Source organism: Pristiophorus japonicus, chromosome 9, assembly GCF_044704955.1.
Source record: "Pristiophorus japonicus isolate sPriJap1 chromosome 9, sPriJap1.hap1, whole genome shotgun sequence".
Classification (NCBI taxonomy): domain Eukaryota; kingdom Metazoa; phylum Chordata; class Chondrichthyes; family Pristiophoridae; genus Pristiophorus; species Pristiophorus japonicus.
This window is the reverse complement of record NC_091985.1, coordinates 146,666,715-146,688,594: the sequence shown is the minus strand read 5'-3', so window position 1 is coordinate 146,688,594 and position 21,880 is coordinate 146,666,715. Positions and strand designations below refer to the sequence as shown.

At 45.9% G+C, this 21,880-nt stretch overlaps 1 protein-coding gene across 6 annotated transcripts in view; it reads left to right on the top strand.

The window, feature by feature from the left end:
- esr1 (estrogen receptor 1) overlaps window positions 1-21,880 on the top strand; it is a 408,574-nt gene that overhangs the window by 304,981 nt on the left and 81,713 nt on the right. The window lies entirely within an intron of this gene.

The window sequence follows — 21,880 nt, the reverse complement described above, 5'->3', positions numbered from 1 at the left end:
AGAGCAAGAGGTGGTCTTCAGTTTGCACCTTTGGAGCACTGGTCACCATCATCACATGCACATTTGCATTGATCACCAGCACAGATCGAGGCAAAACTAGTCAGTGATGTAGAGGAAGAAGCTCAGGATGAGGTAGAGGGCATTACCGATGAAGGGGTTACAGGGCTGGGGCACCAATGAGGAGAGAGCTTCAGAATAGCGATTACCCAGCCTGAGCTGACTAGGGATACCAACCTTTCTCACGGCGGATGTTAGAATATGGTTTGTGCTGAGAAAACATGAGCCTCGAAATGCACACCAAGGGAAGGTGGTATTGGCTAGCTATTGGCTGGGTTGGAGGCATGCTTGTCTGCACTGCATTGAGCACCTGATAACACCAGTGATGTAGATCATCAATCCAATGATGGGTACCTCTCTCACGATTGTTCCTACTGCTCCAATGGGAACTTTGGGTTTCAAACTCCGAGGAAAGAAAGAAAGAAAGGCTTATATTTATATAGCGCCTTTCACGACCGCCGGACGCCTCAAAGAGCTTTACAGCCAATGAAGTACTTTTGGAGTGTAGTCATTGTTGTAATTTGGGAAACACAGCAGCCAATTTGTACACAGCAAACTCCCACAAACAGCAATGTGATAAAGACAGGATAATCTGTTTTTGCTATGTTGATTGAGGGATAAATATTGGCCAGGACACCGGGGCTAACTCCCCTGCTCTTCTTCGAAATAGTGCCATAGGATTTTTTACGTCCACCTGAGACGGCAGACGGGGCCTCGGTTTAATGTCTCATCCGAAAGACAACACCTCCAACAGTGTAGCACTCCCTCTGTACTACACTGGAGTTTCAGCCTAGATTTATGCTACAGATAGCAGAGCGGAAAAAATGAGAAGCTGGTTTCCAATAGTAAAGTCGGTAGAACAGCATAGAAGCAGTTGGAAGGACACTGTGGTGTAAAGGTTGAGAGCAGTGATGACCATCAGTTTAGATGGTTGACTGTTCCTTCAGCTCTTTGTGACCAGGCTACACGTTTCAACCTCCCTTCAGCTGAAGATATGTACAGGCTTTGCCAAGTGTCAGGTTTACATTTGTCAGGACCCATTCAGCCTAATTATCTTAGTGGAAGCACCATAGCCAGAGAGCTCCCCCTGTTGTTTACTATATCACCACAGAAGTACTTCATTAGTTGTAAAGCACTTTGGGACTTCCTGAGGTTGTGAAAGATGCTATATAAATGCAAGACTTTGTTTTAAATCCACTGACTGAGGCAGTTTACGCTGTGAGTCAAGCACTCCCTTCGCCCTCTGGACTTACAATGGCCTACGCATGTTCCTATGTTCCAAGCTTCCCTCTCCTCCTGCTACTTCAGGCCTGAAATACCACTCATTCCTACCTAAGAGATCCTCAGTACTAATCACTTCTGTCAGTGTGTTGTGGCTCATTTGAAATTTTATTCATCCAATGCTCAGGACTCACTTGTATTTTATGACCCCACTGTGAGCCCAGTACAGAAGGTCTCTGTACCAGACACGAACCTTTACTCCCATTAAATAGGAGTACTTATTTAGGACTGATGCTCAAACACAAATGTATATTTTGCCAAATAAGAAATTCTCCACGTATTTAAGTTTGCATTGGCCAATGCAATGGATATTGATTATCTAATGCATGTTCTCATTAGCCAATGCAATGGCTATAGGTTACCTAATGCATGTTCTCATTGGCCATTGCAACAGATTGATTATCTTGTACATGCTTTGATTGGCCAATGCAATGGCTACTGATTACCTAATGCATGTTCTCATTGGCCTTTGCAATAAATTGATTATCTCATGCATGTTTTCATTGCAACACGATATAATAAATCAATCACTTTTTTTATAAGCAGTCCATTGAAATCCCAATCCAAGCATAATAATTCTTGGGAAACTAATCACATGTTTACCACACCCTTTAATGGGCGCAGGTGTTCTGATCGATGCTTCTTTTACAAGCAGGCCCCGCAAGGTCCAAATCCCAGGGTTCTGCACCTCAGGAAGGATGTGAGCTGGACTCAGACAGCAGGTTCCTGCAGCTCCACTGGCACCAACACTTGGTCCTGCTCAGTCACGCTCGGTGATTCAGGCAGAGCTCCCTGCTCAGACTATCTAAATCTGGGGGTACTGCAGCTGTACCCCTCCACCTGCAGTTTTAAGGTTTATATCTACACTGCTGTTCCGTGTGACTTTTACAGATCATCACGGTGACAGTATGTCTGTGGTAACAAGGACATTCTCATGCACTTCACCAACCTTATTCAAATGCCATCACTTGCTGTATCTCAGAAGTGGAGCAAAACACACTCTGTTCTCAAAAATACATTGATAGTACATGTGGCTAGCGCTGGCTTGTGTCATAAAACTAAGGTCAGGAAACAGTGATACATTGATATAGAGAGTAGGATAAGAGCAGGTTTCTTGTTAAGGAGGGCTGTGGATGCTGAGTCATTGAGTATGTTCAAGACAGAGCGATAGATTTTTGGACACTAAGGAAATCAAGGGATATGGGGATAGTGTGAGATGTTGGAGTAGAGGTAGAAAATCAGCCATGATCTTATTGAATGGCGGAGCAGGCTCGAGGGGCTGAATGGCCTAATCCTGCTCCTATTTCTTATGAAAGAGAGCCACTGGAGTAGTGTGTATTTACAATTTGCACTCACATTCACAGATGAGTCAGGTCTGGAACTAACTTTAGCTTTATAGAATTACATAGAGTTACAACTCGGACATAGGACGTTCAGCCCAACCAATCCGGTTTGGTGTTTCTCCTCCACATGAGCAATAATCCCATGTGTCCAGCCTGTTCCTATAGGCCTTTATCCCCCTATCCTTCAACTACCAATAAAACCAAATCTGCAACTCTCTCCCCCACAATGCTGTTGGGGTCAATTGAAAATTGAAAAACCGAGATTGATAGATTTTTGTTAGGTAAATAATGTTCTGAGGGATACGGAACCAAGGCGGGTAAATAGAGTTGAGATACAGATCAATCATGATCTAATTGAATGGTGGAACAGGCTCGAGGAGCTGAATGGCCTCCTTAAACATGTGCTTAAAGGTTGACATGGTCTCTGCTTCAATCACTAATTCCAGTTGTGAATTCCACAGCCTCACAACTCTCTGTGAAAAATTCTCCTGCTCGCTCCCCTAAACCGCTTAAATTTAACCTTACATTCATGTTCCCTCATTCTAGATCCCTTGATCACTGGAATCAGTCTGTTTCTATCTTTTCTGTCCCATCCTTTCATAATTTTAAACTCCTATATCAAATCACTCAGTAGTCTCTCTTCTAATGAAAACAGTCCCACTTAGTTGAATACTGTGAGCTGGCTGATTGAATTCTATGCCGACATTTCTAGATTTTTGAAATCGTCTAGTTTAAGCCAACATGTCCTGACCTCGCCTATGACACGTCTTTTTTATGCATTTAGAGGTTGGTGCTGTACAAGTTAAAGAAAGGACTTGAATTTCTATAGCATCTTTCATGACCTCAGAATGTCCCAAAGCACTTCACAGCCAATGAAGTACATTTGAGGTACAGTCGCTGTTATAATGTACGAAATGTGGAAGCCAATTTGTGGACAGTAAGGTCCCACAAACAAGATTTATCTGGTAATTTCTGATATTATTATCGGAGAACGATATTGCCATTTTTCCCGGGGTATCTGCAGCTCTTATTTCCAAGTTACAGCAAACGAGCTGGAGAGCCTCCGCTAACACCTCCCTCTGCTCAGGTACTGTCTTCTCCTTATTAAAACTGACACCATCACCCCTCCCTCCAACTGCGTCCTCATCTCAAAATGCCCTTGGCCCATGGCAGGTTGCTCCCTTCCAGCTCCATGCCCTGAAAAATAACATTAGCAGCTATTTTTTACTATTGATCTTCTAAAAGTTTTAAAATTCTGAGATGTGATCAATATGGTGTATACACTTTTGCATAGTTACCTAACAGGCCAGCCCACACTGCGATATGTGTGCGCACTAGGATCGTGCAGAAGAGCAGGTCTCCTTTTGTCTTGGTTAACCCTTGCCACTGGACTAAGACCTAGCTCTGTCAAGCCCGTGTGGTGGCTGGTGTGCAACGGTCACCACACATTAAAAAAAAATGGAGTTGAGTGTCTTGAAGGGGGAAAGAGACGCAGAGAGGTTTAGGCAGGGAGTTCCAGAGCTTAGGGCCCAGGCAGGAGAAGGCACGACCACCAATGGTTGAGCGATTATTATCAGGGATGCTCAAGAGGGCAGGAATAGAGGAGGGCAGACATCTCGGGGGGGGATGTGGGGCTGGAGGAGATTACGGGGCTGGAGGAGATTACAGAGATAGGAAGGGGCGAGGCCATGGAGGGATTTGAAAACAAGGATAAGAATTTTGAAATCGAGACGTTGCTTAACCGGGAGCCAATGTAGGTCAGCGAGCACAGGGGTGATCGTTGAGCGGGACTTGGTGTGAGTTAGGACACGGGCAGACGAATTTTGGATCACCTCTAGTTTACGTAGGGTAAAATGTGGGAGGCCAGACAGGAATGCTTTGGAATAGTCAAGTCTAGAGGTAACAAAGGGATGGATGAGGGCTTCAGCAGTAGATGATCTGAGGCAGGGGCGGAGACGGGCGATGTTACAGAGGTGGAAATAGGCGGTCTTAGTTATGCTACGGATATGTGGTCGAAAGCTCATTTCAGGATCAAATATAACACCAAGGTTACAAACAGTCTGATTCAGCCTCAGTCAGAAGTTGGGGAGAGGAATTGAGTCAATGGGTAGGGAACGCAGTTTGTGACGGGGACCAAAAACAATGGCTTGGTCTTCGCAATATTCAATTGGAGCAAATTTCTGCTCATCCAGAACTGGATGTCGGACAAGCAGCCTGACATTTTAGAGAGCGTGGAGGGGTCGAGAGAAGTGGTAGTGAGGTAGAGCTGGGTGTCATCAGTGTACATGTGGAAACTGACGCTGTGTTTTTGGATGATGTCGGCAAGGGGCAATATGAATCTTCAGACTCTGGCCTTTCAATTGGCAGTCTGCAGCCGGTTTTTAGCCAATGAAAACCCACTTTTAAAATAATAGTTTCTACCTCAAAAGATATGCAAACTTTTTTTTAAAATAGAAGATAATTGGTAAAAATGAAACTAAAAAGTCAGAGAATCAATGGGGTAAAGGCAGAATGGAGAGAAAAGGGAAGGAGCTGAGCCAAACGACTAGAATTTCATTCCCGATCTCTTGCCATGACCAGAAGAAACCCTGGAGAAACGGGGTAAAGAAAAAGTATAGACATTTTTTATTTAATTAATCAACTAACCCTGGGCAACACAATAGGCGATTTAGTTGTCTAGATGTAAAATAGTAGCATCTGGCTTTATATAACCTGCTGTTTGTCAGATTGAGTCCAAAGCAGATCCACAGCCAATTTTATAACTTTGCATCAACTACTGAAAATCTGCCGTTCAAAGGGATTTGATAAGTTTTATTTTAGGGGAATTGGAGAACAAGAAATTGCTGATCAAAATCATTACAGTGTGCTTCAGGGCAGTGTTTCAGATTAAAGAAAGGAGTCACAGTGTTTACCTAAAGGTATGTTCCCATTCATAGATTGATATTAGACTTGTAATAATTTACAGTAACCCGGGTCTCCTAGTCTAGACTTCAGTAACTCGGGTCCCCAAGACTACAATAACCCAGATCTCCTGGCCCAGACTAAATTAACCCGGGTCTTAGGGTACTTAGATAATCATAACATGATTAGGCAGAGTCAACATGGTTTTATGAAAGGGAAATCGTGTTTGACAAATTTATTAGAGTTTTTTGAGGATGTAACTAACAGGGTAGATAGAGGGGAACCAGTGGATATAGTATATTTGGATTTCCAAAAGGCATTTGATAAGGTGCCACATAAAAGGTCATTACACAAGCTAAGGGCTCATGGGATTGGAGGAAATGTATTAGCATGGATAGAGGGTTAGTTAATGGACAGGAAACAGAGAGTAGGGATAAACAGGTCTTTATCAAGTTGGCAGGCTATAACGAGTGGGGTGCCGCAAGAATCAGAGCTGGAGCCGCAGCTATTTTATAATCTAGTTTAATGACCAAGATGAAGGGTAATGTATCCAAGTTTGCTGACAATACAAAGCTAGGTGGGACAGTAAGCTGTGAGGAGAACACAAACCGTCTCCAAAGGGATATAGATAGACTAAGTGAGTGGGTAGTAAGGTGGCAGATGGAGTATAATGTGGGGAAATGTGAGATTATTCACTTTGGTGGGAAGAATAGAAAAACAGAATATTTTTTAAATGGTGAGAAACTTTTACATAGAAACATAGAAAATAGGTGCAGGAGTAGGCCATTCGGCCCTTCTAGCCTGCACCGCCATTCAATGAGTTCATGGCTGAACATTCAACTTCAGTACCCCATTCCTGCTTTCTCGCCATACCCCTTGATCCCCCTAGTAGTAAGGACCTCATCTAACTCCTTTTTGAATATATTTAGTGAATTGGCCTCAACAACTTTCTGTGGTAGAGAATTCCACAGGTTCACCACTCTCTGGGTGAAGAAGTTCCTCCGCATCTCGGTCCTAAATGGCTTATCCCTTATCCTTAGACTGTGACCTCTGGTTCTGGACTTCCCCAACATTGGGAACATTCTTCCTGCATCTAACCTGTCTAACCCCGTCAGAATTTTAAATGTTTCTATGAGGTCCCCTCTCATTCTTCTGAACTCCAGTGAATACAAGCCCAGTTGATCCAGTCTTTCTTGATAGGTCAGTCCCGCCATCCCGGGAATCAGTCTGGTGAACCTTCGCTGCACTCCCTCAATAGCAAGAATGTCCTTCCTCAGGTTAGGAGACCAAAACTGTACACAATACTCCAGGTGTGGCCTCACCAATGCCCTGTACAACTGTAGCAACACCTCCCTGCCCCTGTACTCAAATCCCCTTGCTATGAAGGCCAACATGCCATTTGCTTTCTTAACCGCCTGCTGCACCTGCATGCCAACCTTCAATGACTGATGTACCATGACACCCAGGTCTCTTTGCACCTCCCCTTTTCCTAATCTGTCACCATTCAGATAATAGTCTGTCTCTCTGTTTTTACCACCAAAGTGGATAACCTCACATTTATCCACATTATACTTCATCTGCCATGCATTTGCCCACTCACCTAACCTATCCAAGTCGCTCTGCAGCCTCACAGCATCCTCCTTGCAGCTCACACTGCCACCCAACTTAGTGTCATCCGCAAATTTGGAGATACTACATTTAATCCCCTCATCTAAATCATTAATGTACAGTGTAAACAGCTGGGGCCCCAGCACAGAACCTTGCGGTACCCCACTAGTCACTGCCTGCCATTCTGAAAAGTACCCATTTACTCCTACTCTTTGCTTCCTGTCTGACAACCAGTTCTCAATCCATGTCAGTACACTACCCCCAATCCCATGTGCTCTAACTTTGCACATCAATCTCTTGTGTGGGACCTTGTCGAACGCCTTCTGAAAGTCCAAATATACCACATCAACTGGTTCTCCCTTATCCACTCTACTGGAAACATCCCACTCTACTGGAAACATAAGGATTTCCCTCAGTTCCTCCTCCTTACTAGACCCCCCGACCCCTTTTATAACCGGAAGGTTGTTCGTGCCCTCCTTCGTGAATACCGAACCAAAGTACTTGTTCAATTGGTCCGCCATTTCTTTGTTCACGTTATGACTTCCCCTGATTCTGACTGCAGAGGACCTACGTTTGTCTTTACTAACCTTTTTCTCTTTACATATCTATAGAACCTTTTGCAATCCGTCTTAATGTTCCCTGCAAGCTTCTTCTCATACTCCATTTTCCCTGCCCTAATCAAACCCTTTGTCCTCCTCTGCTGAGTTCTAAATTTCTCCCAGTCCCCAGGTTCGCTGCTATTTCTGGCCAATTTGTATGCCACTTCCTTGGCTTTAATACTATCCCTGATTTCCCTTGATAGCCACGGTTGAGCCACCTTCCCTTTTTTATTTTTATGCCAGACAGGAATGTACAATTGTTGTAGTTCATCCATGCGGTCTCTAAATGTCTGCCATTGCCCATCCACAGTCAACCCCTTAAGTATCATTCGCCAATCCATCCCAGCCAATTCACGCCTCATACCTTCAAAGTTAGCCTTCTTTAAGTTCTGGACCATGGTCTCTGAATTAACTGTTTCATTCTCCATCCCAATGCAGAATTCCACCATATTATGGTCACTCTTCCCCAAGGGGCCTCGCACAACGAGATTGCTAATTAATCCACTCTCATTACATAACACCCAGTCTAAGATGGCCTCCCCCCTAGTTGGTTCCTCGACATATTGGTCTAAAAAACCATCCCTTATGCACTCCAGGAAATCCTCCTCCACCGTATTGCTTCCAGTTTGGTTAGCCCAATCTATGTGCATATTAAAGTCACCCATTATAACTGCTGCACCTTTATTGCACGCACCCCTAATTTCCTGTTTGATGCCCTCCCCAACATCACTACTACTGTTTGGAGGTCTGTACACAACTCCCACTAACGTTTTTTGCCCTTTGGTGTTCTGCAGCTCTACCCATATAGATTCCACATCATCCAAGCTAATGTCCTTCCTAACTATTGCCTTAATCTCCTCCTTAACCAGCAATGCTACCCCACCTCCTTTTCCTTTTATTCTATCCTTCCTGAATGTTGAATACCCCTGGATGTTGAGTTCCCAGCCCTGATCATCCTGGAGCCACGTCTCCCAATCACATCATATTTGTTAACATCTATTTGCACAATTAATTCATCCACCTTATTGCGGATACTCCTTGCATTAAGACACAAAGCCTTTAGGCTTGTTTTTTTAACACCCTCTGTCCTTTTAGAATTTTGCTGTACAATGGCCCTTTTTGTTCTTTGCCTTGGGTTTCTCTGCCCTCCACTTTTCCTCATCTCCTTTCTGTCTTTTGTTTTTGCCTCCTTTTTGTTTCCCTCTATCTCCCTGCATTGGTTCCCATCCCCCTGCCATATTAGTTTAACTCCTCCCCAACAGCACTAGCAAACACTCCCCCGAGGACATTGGTTCCGATTCTGCCCAGGTGCAGACCGTCCGGATTGTACTGGTCCCACCTCCCCCAGAACCGGTTCCAATGCCCCAGGAATTTGAATCCCTCCCTGCTGCACCATTGCTCAAGCCACGTATTCATCTGAGCTATCCTGCGATTCCTACTCTGACTGGCACGTGGCACTGGTAGCAATCCCGAGATTACTACTTTTGAGGTCCTACTTTTTAATTTAGCTCCTAGCTCCTTAAATTCATTTCGTAGGAACTCATCCCTTTTTTTACCTATGTCATTGGTACCAACGTGCACCACGACAACTGGCTGTTCTCCCTCCCTTTTTAGAATGTCCTGCACCCACTCCGAGACATCCTTGACCCTTGCACCAGGGAGGCAACATACCATCCTGGAGTCTCGGTTGTGGCCGCAGAAACGCCTATCTATTCCCCTTACAATTGAATCCCCTATCACTATCGCTCGCCCACTCTTTTTCCTGCCCTCCTGTGCAACAGAGCCAGCCACGGTGCCATGAACTTGGCTGCTGCTGCCCGCTCCTGATGAGTCATCCCCCTCAACAGCACTCAAAGCAGTGTATCTGTTTTGCAGGGGGATGACCACAGGGGACCCCTGCACTACCTTCCTTGCACTACTCTTCCTGCTGGTCTTCCATTCCCTCGCTGGCTGTGGACCCTTCTCCTGCGGTAAGACCAACTCGCTACACGTGATACTCACGTCATTCTCAGCATCGTGGATGCTCCAGAGTGAATCCACCTTCAGCTCCAACTCCGCAACGCGGACCGTCAGTAGCCGGAGGTGGACACACTTCCCGCACATGTAGTCGTCAGGGACACTGGTGTTGTCCCCGTGTTCCCACATGGTACAGGAGGAGCATATCACGTGACCGAGCTGTCCTGCCATGACTTAACCCTTAGATACACTTAAATTGCCGACAACAATGTTAAAAGTTACTGACTAATAAAGAAAAAGAAAAACTACTCACCAATCAGCAGCCAATCACTTACCACGTTGGCTGTGACGTCACCTTTTGATTTCTTTCTACTTCTTTTTGACTTCTCTCAGCTGGAGCTGCACAAGTCACGCCTCTCTCGACTCCCCGGACTGCTGAGCCTTTTATAGACCGCTGCCTCTCTCGACTCCCGCCTGTCTCGACGCTCCCCGGACTGCTGAGCCTTTTATAGGCCGCTGCCTCTCTCGACTCCCGCGTCTCTCGACGCTCCCCGGACTGCTGAGCCTTTTATAGGCCGCTGCCTCTCTGGACTCCCGCCTCTCTCGACGCTCCCCGGACTGCTGAGCCTTTTATAGGCCGCTGCTTCTCTCGACTCCCGCCTCTCTCGACGCTCCCCGGACTGCTGAGCCTTTTATAGGCCGCTGCCTCTCTCGACTCCCGCCTGTTGGTGTTCAGAGAGATTTGGGTGTCCTTATGCAAGAAACATAGAAAGCTAGATGCAGGTACAACAAGCGATAAGGAAGGCAGATGGCATGTTGTCTTTTATTGCAAGGGGGTTAGAATATAAGAGAAAGGAAGTCTGCTTTAATTGTACAGGGCCGTGGTGAGACCACACTTGGAGCACTGTGCACAGTTTTGGTCCCCTTATCTGAGGAAGGATATACTTAGCTTGGAGGCGGTACAACGGAGGTTCACTAGATTGATTCCTGGGATGATGGGGCAGTCTTATGATGAGAGATTGAGTCTACAATACCATGGGTCTCCTAGCCCAGACTGCAATAATCTGGGTCCTCTAGTCCAGACCAAAATAACCCAGGTCTCCAGGCCCAGACACCTATCTCCCGGGTCTGCTAGCCGAGACTACACTAACCCGGGTCTCCTAGCCCAGCCTAAAATAACCCGGGTCATCTCACCTAGATTTCAATAACACGGTTGAACTATCCCAGATTAAATATCACGGGTCTCCTAGCCCAGACTACACAATCCCAGGTCTCCTAGCCCAGACTACACTATCCCGGGTCTCCTAGCCCAGACTACACTATCCCGGGTCTCCTAGCCCAGACTAAAATAAGAACATAAGAACATATAAAATAGGAATAGGAGTAGGCCATACGGCCCCGCAAGCCTGCTCTGCCATTTAATAAGATCATGGCTGATCTGATCATGGACTCAGCTCCCTTCCCCATAACCCCTTATCCCCTTATTTAAGAAACTGTCTATTTCTGTCTTAAATTTATTCAATGGCCCAGCTTCTACAGCTCTCTGAGGCAGCGAATTCCACAGATTTACAACCCTCTGAGCAAAGAAATTCTCCTCATCTCTGTTTTAAATGGGCGGCCCCTTATTCTAAGATCATGCCCTCTAGTTCTAGTCTCCCCCATCAGTAGAAACATCCTCTCTGCATCCACCTCGTCAAGCCCCCTCATAATCTTATACATTTTGATAAGATCATCTCTCATTCTTCTGAATTCCAATGAGTAGAGGCCCAACCTACTCAACCTTTCCTCATAAGTCAACCCCCTCATCCCCGGAATCAACCTAGTGAACCTTCTCTGAACTGCCTCCAAAGCAAGTATATCCTTTCGTAACCCGGGTCATCTCTCCCAGATTACAATAACCCGGCTCAACTAGCCCAGACTAAAATATCACTGGTCTTCTAGAACAGACTACAATAACCCAGGTCTTGTAGCCCAGACTGCAATATCCCAGGTCTCCTAGTTAAGACGACAATATCCTGGGTCACCTAGCCCAGACTACAATAACCTGGGTCACCTAGCCCAAACTACAATGACCCGGGTATCCTAGCCCGGAGTAAAATTACACTGGTCAAACAGCTAAGACTGCACTAACCCGGGTCCCCAGGCCGAGATTTCAATAAGAACATAAGAACATAAGAAATAGGAGCAGGAGTAGGCCATGCGGCCCCTCGAGCCTGCTCCACCATTTAATACAATCATGGCTGATCTGATCATGGACTCAGGTCCACTTCCCTGCCCGCTCTCCATAACCTCTTATTCCCTTATCATTTAAGAAACTGTCTATTTCTGTCTTAAATTTATTCAATGTCCCAGCTTCCACAGCTATCTGAGGCAGCGAATTCCACAGATCCACAACCCTCAGAGAAGAAATTTCTCCTCATCTCAGTTTTAAATGGGCGGCCCCTTATTCTAAGATTTTGTCCTCAAGTTCGAGTCTCCCCCACCAGTGGAAACATCCTCTCTGCATTCACCTTGTCAAGCCCCCTCATAATCTTATATGTTTTGATAAGATCACCTCTCATTCTTCTGAATTCCAATGAGTAGAGGCCCAACCTACTCAACCTTTCCTCATAAGTCAATTCCCTCATCTCCAGAATCAACCTAGTGAACCTTCTCTGAACTGCCTCCAAAGCAAGTATATCCTTTCGTAAATATGGAAACCAAAACTGCACAGTATTCCAGGTGTGGCCTCACCAATACCCTGTATAACTGTAGCAAGATTCCCCTGCTTTTATATTCCATCCTCTTTGCAATAAAGGCCAAGATTCCATTGGCCTTCCTGATCACTTGCTGTACCTACACACTAACCTTTTGTGTTTCATGCACACAAGTACCCCCAGGTCCTGCTACACTGCAGCACTTTGCAATCTTTCAGCATTTAAATAATGACTTGCTCTTTGCTTTTTTTCTGCCAAAGTGCATGATCTCACATTATACTCCATCTGCCAAATTTTGCCCACTCACTTAGCCTGTCTATGTCCTTTTGCAGATTTTTTGTGTCCACCTCACACATTGCTTTTCCTCCCATCTTTGTATCGTCAGCAAACTTGGCTACGTTACACTCGGTCCCTTCCTCCAAGTCGTTAATATAGATTGTAAATAGTTGGGGTCCCAGCGACACCCACTCGTTACTGATTGCCAACCTGAGAATGAACCATTTATCCCAACTCTCTGTTTTCTCTTTGTTAGCCAATCCTCTATCCATGCTAATATATTACCCCCAATCCTGTGAACTTTTACCTTGTGCAGTAACCTTTTATGTGGCATCTTGTCAAATGCCTTCTGGAAGTCCAATACACCACATCCACTGGTTCCCCTTTATCCACCTTGTTCGTTACATCCTCAAGGAACGCTAGGAAATTTGTCAAACATGACTTCCCCTTCATAAATCCATGCTGACTCTGCCTGACCAAATTTTGCTTATCCAAATGTCCTGCTTTAATAATGGACTCCAACATCTTCCCAACCACAGATGTTAGGCTAACTGATCTATACCTGCTTTTTGTCTGCCTCTTTTTTTAAATAGGGGCGTTACATTTGCAGTTTTCCAATCTGCTGGGACCTCCCCAGAATCCAGGGAATTTTGGTAAATTACAACCAAATGACTTCTCTTAAGACCCTAGGATGCAAGCCATCAGGTCCAGGGGGTTTATCTGCCTTTAGTCCCATTATCTTACTGCAATATCCCGGGTGACCTTGCCCAGATTACAATAACCCGGGTCATCCAGCCCAGACTACAATAACCAGGTCATCCAGCCCAGACTACAATAACCCGGGTAATCTAGCCCAGACTACAAAACCCAGGTGACCTAACTGAGACTAGAATAACGTGGATCACCTAGTCTAGATTACAATAACCCAGTTCTGCTTGTCCATACTACGCTAACACGGATCTCCCAGCCCAGACTGCAATATCCCGGGTCTCTCAGCCCAGACAACACTAACCCAGGTATGCTAGTCCAGGCTATAATATCCCGAGTCTCCTAGTCTATGCTACAATAACCCACGTCTCATAGTCCAGACTACAATAACCGAGGTCTCCAATCACAGACTAAAATAACCCGTCATCGAGCCCAGATTACAATAATCTGGGTCTGCTAGCCCAGATTACATTAACCAGGGTCACCTAGCCGAGTCTACAATAACCCGGGTCTCCTAGCTCAGACTACAATAACCTGGGTCATCTAGCCCAGACTACAGTAACCTGGGTCTCCTAGCCCAGGCTACAATAACCCGGGTCTCCTAGCCCAGACTACAATAACCCGGGTCTCCTAGCCCAGGTTACAATAACCCGGGTCACCTAGCCCAGACTACAATAATCCGGGTCTCCTAGCCCAGACTACAATAACCCGGGTCTCCTAGCCTAGACTACAATAACCCGGGTCACCTAGCCCAGACTACAATAACCCGAGTCTCCTAGCCCAGACTACAATAACCCGGGTCTCCTAGCCCAGACTACAATAACCTGGGTCACCTAGCCCTGACTACAATAACGTGGGCCACCTAGCCCATACTACAGTAACCCACGTCTCCTGACCCAGACTTATATAACACAGGTCACCTAGCCCAGACTACAATAACCCAGGTGTCCTAGCCCAGACTATAATAACTCGGGTTGTTTAGCCCAGACTACAATAACCTGGGTCTCCTAGCGCAGACGATAATAACTCGGGTCGTTTAGCCCAGATTACAATATCCCAGGTCTCCAAACCCAGACTACAATAACCCGGGTCACTTCGTCCAGATTACAAAAACCCACATCTCCCAGCGCAGACTTTATTAACCCGGGTCATTTAGCCCAGACTAAAATAACCTGTATCTCTTAGTCTAGGCTACAATAACCTGGGTCCACTAGCCCAGACTACAATAACCCGGGTCACCTAGCCCAGACGACACTAACCCGGGTAATCCAGCTCAGACTACAAAAACGTGGATCACCTAGCCGTGACTACAATAACCCGGATTACCTAGCCCAGCCTATAACAACCCGAGTCTCTTCTCCCAGACTACAATAATCCAGGTCTCCTAACCCAGACTACAGTAACCCTGGTCTTGTAGCACAGACTATAATAACCCGGGTCGTTTAGCCCAGACTAAAATAACCTGTGTCTCCTAGTCTTAGGCTACAATAACCCGGGTCACCTAGCCCAGATTACAATATCCCAGGTCTCCTAATCCAAACTATAATAACCCGGGTCACCTAGCCAAGAATACAATAACCCATGTCTCTTAGCCCAGACTACAATAACCCGGGTGTCCTAGCCCAGACTATGATAACCCGGGTGACCCTAGCCCAGGCTATAATAACCCGTGTCTCTTAGCCCAGACTACAATAACCCGCTCACCTAGCCCAGAGTACAATAACCCGTGTCTCTTAGCCCAGACTACAATAACCCAGGTGTCCTAGCCCAGAGTATAATAACCCGTGTCTCTTAGCCCAGTCTACACTAAGCCAGGTCGCCTAGTCCAGACTGCAATAACCCGGGCCTCCTAGTCTAGGCTACAATAACCCGGGTCACCTAGCCCAGTCTACACTAACCCAGGTCACCTAGCCCAGTCTACACTAACCCGGGTCTCTTAGCCCAGACTGCAATATTCCAGCTCTCCGAGCCCGGAATATAATAACCCAGGTCGCCTAGCCCAGACTACAGTAACCCGGTCACTTAGTCCAGATTACTAAAACCCACGACTCCTAACGCAGACTATAATAACCCAGGTCATTTAGCCCAGACTAAAATAACCTGTGTCTCCTAGTCTAGGCTACAAATAACCTGCGTCGCCTAGCCCAGACTACAATAACCAGGGTCACCTAGTCCGGACTACAATAACCCGGGTCAATCTAGCCCAGACTACAATAACCTGGGTCACCTAGCCCAGACTACAATAACCCGGGTCACCTAGCCCAGACTACAATAACCGGGTCACCTAGCCCAGACTACAATAACCCGGGTCACCTAGCCCAGACTACAATAACCCGGGTCATCGAGCCCAGAATACAATAATCTAGGTCTGCTAGCCCAGACAAAAATAACTCGGGTCGCCTAGCCCAGATTACAGTAACCAGGGTCACCTAGCCGAGGTTACAATAACCCGGGTCTATTAGCCCAGATTACAGTAACCAGGGTCACCTAGCCGAGGTTACAATAACCCGGGTCTCATAGCCTAGCCTACAATAACCCGGGTCGTTTAGCCCAGACTAAAATAACCTGTGTCTCCTAGTCTAGGCTACAATAACCTGCGTCGCCTCGCCCAGACTACAATAACCCACGTCTCCTAGCCCAGACTACAATAACCCGGGTCACCTAGCCCAGTCTACAATAACCCGGGTCGTTTAGTCCAGACTACAATAACTCGGGTCTTTTAGCCCAGACTACAATAACCTGGGTCATTTAGCCCAGACTACAATAACCTGGGTCGTTTAGCCCAGACTACAATAACCTGGGTCTCTTAGCCCAGACTACAATAACCCAGGTGTCCTAGCCCAGTCTACAATAACCCAGGTGTCCTAGCTTAGACTACAATAACCTGGGCCACCCAGCCTAGACTACAATAACCCACGGCTCCTAGCCCAGACTACAATAACCTGGGTTGCCTAGCCCAGACTAAAATATCCCAGGTCATTTAGCCCAGACTACAATAATGCAGGTCTTCTAGCTCAGATTACAATAACCCGGGTTATCTAGCCCAGACTATAATAACCCGGGTCGCCTAGCCCCAGAGTACAATAACCCATGTCCCCTAGCCCAGACTACAATAACCTGGGTTGTTTAGCCCAGACTAAAATAACCCATGTCTTCTAGTCCAGTCCACAAAAACATACGTCTCCTAACCCAGACTACAATATCTTGGGTCTCCCAGACTACAGTAATCAGGGTCACCTATCCCACACTACTATAGTATAGAAAATAGGAGCAGTAGTAGGCCATTAGGCCCTTCGAGTCTGTGCCGCCATTCAATATGATCATGACTGATCCTCCATCTCAACACCATAGTCCCGCTTTTTCCCCATAACCCTTGATGCCTTTTGTTTCTAGAAATCTATCTATCTCCCTCTTAAATATATTCAGTGACTTGGCCTCCACAACCTTCTGTGGTAGAGAATTCCACAGGTTCACCACCCTCTGAGTGAAAAAATTTCTCATCTCGGTCCTAAATTTCCTACCCAGTATCCTGAGACGGTGACCCCTTGTTCTCGATTTCCGAGCCAGGGGAAACATCCTCCCCCCATCCAGTCTATTCAACCCAGTCAGAATTTTATGCGTTTCAATGTGATCCCCTCTCATTCTTCTAAACTCTAGTGAATACAGGCCTAGTCGACCCAATCTCTCCTCATATGACAGTCCTGCCATCCCAGGAATCAGTCTGGTGAACCTTAGCTGTACTCCCGCTATGGCAAGTATATCCTTTCTTATGTAAGGAGGCCAAAACAGCACACAATACTCCAGGCGCAGTCTCACCAAGGCCCTGTATAACTGTAGTAAGACATCCTTGCTCCTGTACTCAAATCCTCTTGCAATGAAGGCCAACATACCATTTGCCTTCCTAACAGCTTGCTGCACCTGCATGTTTGCTTTCAATGACTGATGTACAAGGACACCCAGGTCCCTCTGTACATCGACACTTCCCAAGCCATCACCATTTAAATAATACTTTGTCCTTATGTTTTTCCTACCAAAGTGGATAACTTCACATTTATCCACGTTATACTGCATCTGCCATGTGTTTTCCCACTCACTCAACTTATCTAAATCGCCTTGCAGTATCTTTGCATCCTCCTCACAATCCCACCTTGTTTTTTGTCGTCAGCAAACTTGGAAATATTACATTTGGTTCCCTCATCCAAATCATTTGTATATATTGTGAATAGCTGGGGCCCAAGCACTGATCCCTGTGGTACCCACTAGTTACTGCCCACCACCCCGAAAAAGATCCGTTTATTCCTACTCTGTTTCCTGTCAGTTAACCAATTTTCAATCCATGCCAATACACTACCCCCAATCCTATGTGCTTTAATTTTGCACACTAACCTCTTATGTGGGTCTTTATCAAAGGCCTTCTGAAAATCTAAATACATTACATCAAGTGGTTCTCCCTTAACTATTCTATCAATTACATCCTCAAAAAACTTCAGTAGGTTTGTCAACATGATTTTCCTTTCATAAATCCATGTTGACTTTGTTTAATCCCATTGATATTATCTAAGTGTGCCATTATCACATCCTTTATAATAGACTCCAGCATTTTCCCTACTACTGATGTCAGGCTAACCGGTCTGTAGTTCCCAGTTTTCTCTCCCTCCTTTTTTAAATAGTGGGGTTACATTTGCCACCCTCCAATCTTCAGGAACTGTTCCATAATCTATAGAATTTTGGAAGATGACAACCAATGCATCTACTATTTCCATGGCTACCTCTTTTAGTACTCTGGGATGCAGATCATCAGGCCCTGGGAATTTATTGGCCTTCAGTCCCATTAGTTTCTCCAGCACTATTTTCTTACTAATAATCATTTCCTTTAATTCCTCTTGCTCACTTGACCCTTGGTTCCCTAGCATTTCTGGGACGTTATTTGTGTCCTCTTCCGTGAAGACAGAACCAAAGTATTTATTTAACTGTTCTTCCATTTCTTTGTTCCATATTACAAATTCTCCCATTTCTGTCTGTAAAGGACCAAATTTAGTCTTCACTAATCTTTTTTTTTACATACTCGTAGAAACTTTTACAGTTGGTTTTTATGATTCTTGCAAGTTTACTCTCATACTCTATTTTTTCCCTCTTAATCAATCTCTTGGTCCTTTTTTGCTGAATTCTAAACTGCTCCCAATCCTCAGGCTTGCTACTTTTTCTGGCAACTTTGTATAACTCCTCTTTGGATCTAATACTATTCTTAATTTCTTTTGTTAGCCATGGTTGGGCCACTTTTCCTTTTGTGTTTTTATGCCAAAAAGGAATGTATAACTGTTGCAATCCATGCATTCGTTCCTTAAATATTAGCCATTGCCTATCCACCATCATGCCTTTTAATGAATCTTCCCAATCTATCATAGCCAATTCATTCATGCCTCATACCTTAGTAGTTTCCTTTGTTTAGATTTAGGACCCTAGTTTCGAATTGGACTACTTCACTTTCTATCTTAATAAGAAATTCAATCATGTTATGGTCACTCTTCCCTAAAGGACCCCGCACAACAAGACTGTTAATTAACCCTTTCTCATTACACAATACCCAATCTAGGATCGCCTGTTCCCTTGTAGGCTCCTCAACATACTGGTGTAAAAAACTATCTTGTACACATTCCAGGAATTCATCTGCCACAGTATTATTACTAATTTGGTTTGGCCAGTCTATATCTAGATTAAAGTCACCTATGATTACTCTAGTACCCTTGCTACATGCATCTCTAATTTCCTGTTTGATGTCGTCCCCTACACTACCACTACTGTTTTGAGGCCTATAGACAACTCCCACCAATGTTTTCTGCTCCTTGGTGCTCCTTAGCTCCACCCAGACTGATTCCACATCTTGATTTTCTGAGCCAATATCCTTTCTCACTATTGCTCTGATTTCATCCTTTACTTACAACGCTACACCATCCCCTCATCCTTTTTGCCTGTCCTTCCTAAATATCGAATATCCTTGGATATTCAGTTTCCAACCCTGGTCACCCTGCAACCATGTCTCCGTAATTGCAACTATATTGTATCCGTTTACATCTATTTGCGCTGTTAACCCGGGTCTTCTAGACAAGTCCACAAAAACTCGGGTGTTAGCCTTGACTACAATATCTCAGGTCACCTCGTCCAGGCTGCAATAATCCGGGTCACCTATCCAGACTACAATAACCTGGATTTCCTCATCCAGACTACAATATGTCAGGTCACCTAGTCCAGACTACAGTAACCCATGTCACATAGCCCAGATAACAATAACCCGTGTCACCTAGCCCAGACTACAATAACCCGGGTCACCTAGCCCAGATGACAATAACCTGGGCCTTCTAGCCTAATCCACAAAAACACACGTCTCCTGGCCCAGACTTCAGTATCCTGTGTCTCGTAGCCCAGACTACAATAACACGGGTCACCTAGCCAAGACTACAATAACACGGGTCACCTAGCCCAGAGTACAATAACCCAGGTCTCCAAGACCAGACTACATTCACCCTGGTCACCTAGCCCAGACAACAATAACCCGGGTCACCTAGCCCAGACTGCAGTAACCTGAGTCACCTTGCCCAGACTACAGTAACCCGTGTCTCCTAGCTCAGACTATAATAACCCGGGCCACGTAGCCCAAACTACAATATCCCAGGTCTCCTACCCCAGACTACAGTAACCCGTGTCACCAAGCCCAGACTTCAATATCCTCGGTCTCGTAGCCCAGACTACAATATCCCGGGTCACCTAGACCAGACTACAATATTCTGGGTCTCCTAGATCAGACTACAATAACCTGGGTCACCAAGCCCAGACTTCAATATCCTCGGTCTCGTAGCCCAGACTGCAGTAACCTAAATCACCGAGCCCAGACGACAATAACCCGGGCCACGTAACCCAGACTATAATATCCCGTGTCGTCTGGGCCAGATTACAGTAACCCGGGTCACCTAGCCCAGACTAAACAAACCTGGATTAACCAGCCAAGACTACAGTAACCGAGGTCACCTATCCCAGAGTATAATAATTCGGGTCAGCTAGCCCAGACTATAATAACCTGGTCACCTAGCCCAAACTAAAATATCCTGGTCTCGTAGCCCAGACTACAATAACCCAACTCTCCTAGCCCAGACTACAATATCCCGAGTCACCTAGTGCAGTCTACAGTAACCCGGGTCACTGAGCCCAGACTATAATAACCCGTGTCACCTAGCCCAGACTACAATAGCCCAGGTCACCTAGCCCAGACTACAATAATCTGTGTCACGTAGCCCAGACTACAATATCCCGGGTCACCTAGCCCAGACTTCAATATCCCGGGTCACCTAGCCCAGACTACAGTCACCCTGGTCTCCTAGACCAGACTACAATAACCCGGGTCACCCAGACCAGACTACAATATCCCGGGTCTCCTAGACCAGACTGCAATAACCTGGGTCACGTAGCCCAGACTACAATAACCCGTAACTCCTAGCCCACACTACAGTAACCCGGGTCACCTAGCCCAGACTACAATATCCCGGGTCACCTAGCCCAGACTACAGTAACCCGGGTCACCTAGCCCAGACTACAATAACCCAGGACTCCTAGCCCACACTACAGTAACCTGAGTCACCTAACCAAGATGACAATAACCCGGGCCACGTAGCCCAGAATACAATATCCCGGGTCGTCTGGGACAGATTACAGTAACCCGGGTCACCTAGCCCAGACTAAATAACCCAGTCACCTAGCCCAGACTAAAATATCCCGGGTCTCGTAGCCCAGACTAAAATATCACAGGTCTCGTAGCCCAGTCTACAATAACCCGGCTCTCCTAGCCCAGACGACAATAATCCGTGTCTCCTATCCCAAACTACAGTAATCCAGGTCTCCTAGCCCAGTCAACAATAACCCGGGTCACCTAGCCAGATTACAATAACCCAGGTCACCTAGCCCAGATTACAATAACCTGGGTCACTTAGCCCAGACTACAATAACCCGGGTCACCTAACCCAGACAACAATAACCTGTGTTACGTAGCCCAGACAACAATAACCTGTGTCTCCTAGCCCAGATTAGAAATACCCAGGTCACCTAAACCAGACTACAATTACCTGGGTCTGCTAGCCCAGACAATAATAACCCGGGTCTTCTAGCTCAGTCCACAATAACCCTTGTCTTCTAGCCCAGACTACAGTAACTCAGGCCACGTAGCCAAGATTACAATAGCCCGGTTCTCCTAGTCCTGACTACATTATTCCGGTTCGTCTGGGCCAGTTTACAGTAATCCGGGTCTCTTAGCCCAGATTGCAATAACACGGATCACGAGCGCAGACTACTATAAGAAAGGTCACCTAGACCAGACTACAGTAACCTGAGTTACATAGCCCAGACTAGAATAACCCATGTTGCCTAGCCCAGATTACAATTACCCAGATCACCTAGCCCAGACGACAGT